The 3,360-nt window shown below is 44.5% G+C and overlaps 1 non-coding gene across 1 annotated transcript; it reads left to right on the forward strand.

Moving 5' to 3' along the window:
• Positions 1 to 585: 585 nt before the first annotated feature.
• Positions 586 to 704, forward strand: LOC111739000. Its single transcript, XR_002780054.1, has one exon. It is a non-coding gene; the product is annotated as a 5S ribosomal RNA (ribosomal RNA).
• The last annotated feature ends 2,656 nt before the right edge of the window (positions 705 to 3,360 follow it).

Here is a 3,360-nt window from a genome sequence, read left to right on the forward strand (position 1 = left end):
TCTTTCCAAGATTAAATCGGCAAGGGGTATCCAAAAAATTCTTGATGTCAAGTTTAATTTTACATTCCCCTGGAAATGAATATATTTTGAGACTCTTGGTAAAAATATTAATTGTAACTATAAAACAGAATAAGGTTAGTTATGTTAAAGTCCAGATGAAAGTTCAGGAAGAAGGAAGGTGTATTTAAATTCTGAGAGTTGTTTGAATTAATTTAGACACATTAGGTAACATATTTATGACTGAAAATTTTTTAAGATTAAATTTATGTAGAAGATTTATCCTCTAAATACAGTTCATCAAAGATTGAGTTTCATGCCAAAATTCATTTACTCTGGACTAAAGCAGGGAAAAACTTTCACAAGAAACAGGAAAATTCATTGATTTTGTAATAGGGAAACGGGGAATTTTTCAAAGGGATAGATTTTGAACATTCTTTAAGGAAATTTCTGCGGGAAGGGAAGTATAAAATTTTACAGGAAGACAGGCATGTCACCAAAGCACAGAAAGAAGCCTCTCATTTAAGAAACTTGAGAATCCCAGGAAACTTCTTGGTAAAGAAGGGCTAGCAATAGAACGATAACTACGTCTACGGCCATGCTACCCTGAACACGCCCGATCCCATCTGATCTCGGAAGCTAAGCAGGGTCGGGCCTGATTAGTACTTGAATGAGAGACCACCTAGGAAGACCAGGTGCTATAGGCATTAAAAAAAAAAAGAAAGAAAGAATGGTAACTAGATGCAGAACAGAAAGGTAAAATGTCTTTGCAGCCAGACCGGAGACTAGACCTGAACACCAGGAGCAGGCGTAGCAGGCAATCAGCGAGTCGAACAGCATAAAAGTGGTGTTCCGTCAGCATTTTCCAGAGTTTTATTAGGAGAAATTAGCTCACATTATTATGGGAGCTGAGAAGCCCCACCATCTATGAGCTGGGACCAGGCTAGTGATGCAGTTCCAAAGGCCTGAGAACCAGGATTACAGACGCTGTAAGTCCCAGTCTGAGAGCAGGAGAAAACTGATGTCCCAGCTCTGCAGTCAGGCAGAGAGAGTTTTCCCTTCCTCCACCTTTTTGTTCCATTCAGTTGCTCACTGGATTAAATGAAGTCTGCACACATTGAGCGGGGGGCGGGGGGAGGGGACGTGGAGGAAAGAATTGTTCTACACAGTCCACCAAATTCGAATGCTAATCTTTTTTGAAAACACCCTCACGGACACACCCAGAAATGATGTTTAACCAGATATCTGGCATCCTGTGGCCTAGTCAGGTTGATGCATAAAATGAGTCATCACAGGAAGTTCTCACCAGGCTGCTGTTAGTCCAGAGGGCATTTTTGTGCTAGTTAGAGAAAGAAATCCTTTCCTCCAGGCAGAAGCTTGGCTAGTGGATTCAGACTGGGTTTAATCCCTTTCTCTCCCGTTTAGGAGAGCACCTTCTGCCTGACAAAGCCCGCATAACTTAATCTCTCTTATTTGTGCCCACTTAGAGTTTTATAATGATGATCAAACATTCTCCCAGGTTCTATCCTTAATATTCTCCCTTGGTTCACCTTTTCTTGCCTGCGGAATGAAAGGTGCACATGTGAGCCTTGATGCTGCAGACACAGGAATCCTCCCTGTGGCTGTCTGATTCTGGATTGGTGTAACTAAGCTTTCTTCTGCTCAGTCTCCGCCAATGGGGTGATGGTCGTTCCTGGACTCAGTATGGCCATTATCATACACCAAGCTCCACATCTCCAATCAGTATTGTCATTTACAAATTATGTCTGCTTCTCTAGTTGTGCCCACAGCTTTGATCTCAGGACCAGGCAGTTCTACCAGCATCTTCCCATTACCTACCCCCAAACACATATAAATTCCCCATCTGTATGTTTCTCCTTTCAAAAAACCCCACCCCACAATGGCATCGGGGTCTCTTACCCCCTTTACCCCCTCCACTTAGCTCAGGCAGAGCAGCATCACCTTTCAATGACATCCCAGAGGCCAGACCCCATAGTCTTTGAAAGCTTATTCTTTCTCCAGGCCAGGCTGAGCAAAACATGCCTCCAAACAAGGCTAGTTTCTTCACAGAAGTTTCTATTAGCTACGGGAAAAATAATACTTTACTCAAAGAGTCAGAAGATGCCTAAGAGAGCTAGAAAAGCTGACTACAAAATGTTCTCTGTCTAAGGAAGGCCCCAATGAAGCCCACTTGTCTCTCACTATATTCTCAGTACCTGGTGCAAGGTTCGTTCTCAATTATTATTCTCATTTACTTGTTAAATGATTGCATAAATGAATGAACATTCATATCTAGGCAGAGACGGGGTGAGAGAGATACTGGGGATGGCGGGTTTATTAGGTGACAAGAAGAACTTCATACACTATTTCTTTTTCACAGCTGTGCTCTCTGTCACTTGCCCAGATGGTGGCTCAGAATTTTTCCAATAGGGTGGGGCAAACTCAGTGTCACTTGGTGGGTGGGGGGAGCAGGCAAGAGGGCCAGTACAAATCTTTAAACGTGTGTCTTAAGAGTCCAGGTTGTTTCCTGCACTGACGGGAAACTGAAGGAGAAATATCAGACCCCTTTGCTCATTCCCCACAGTGAGAAAACTGGGGAAACCAGGCCCACTGAGGCCCTGCTGGAGCAAAGGCTGCTGAGAGGACAGGTAGGGAATTAGTAGAGGGCTTCCAGTAAGCAGGTCTAGGAGATTCTGGAGGTGCCTGCATGCTGGGAACTCCTGAGGGAGACAGTGGCCCTCGGCTTTGCAGTGACGTTGGTGAGGCAGGCAACCCAGTGTTGGGTGTTTCCCCAAAACACCCAGGCCCTGCCTGTGCTTGTCTCCAATTCACACGTTCTTCTGGGGCACGTGAAATACATCCACCCAATTCCCTGCCGATGCAGCCCCAGTCCCTGCCTCAGTCCTGAGGAACATATATGTGAACCCCAGTTTTCAAGAGAAAGAAGCAGCCATTTCCAAAGGCATGAGAGCTTCAAGTCTCAGACCACTCTAGACCCCCCCTGGTGGCAAAAGCAGGAATAAGCTTACATAAATACCCGGATCTCTGAATCAGAATTGTTTATCTGGAAAAGTTCGGAGAGGTTATCCATCCAGATCTTTTATTCGGAAGGAAACCGTGAGGAGAAGATTCCAAGTTCTGACCACAGGGCTTCCTAACCATTTGAAATCAGCCAGTAAGAGTCTGTCCAACCTTATTTTCAATAGTTATCACATACTGAGTTTTTCTTGTCTTTTCCAATATAAAATTACAATGACAACTATACTTTTGCCAACTTCATCCACAGAACCCTGCCCTCCCACCTTGAGACTGACATGGGAACACCCAGGGAGGACTGTGTCCCCACCGCAGTCCTCAGCATGG

This window comes from Pteropus vampyrus, unplaced genomic scaffold, assembly GCF_000151845.1.
Source record: "Pteropus vampyrus isolate Shadow unplaced genomic scaffold, Pvam_2.0 Scaffold45, whole genome shotgun sequence".
In the NCBI taxonomy this organism is placed as follows: domain Eukaryota; kingdom Metazoa; phylum Chordata; class Mammalia; order Chiroptera; family Pteropodidae; genus Pteropus; species Pteropus vampyrus.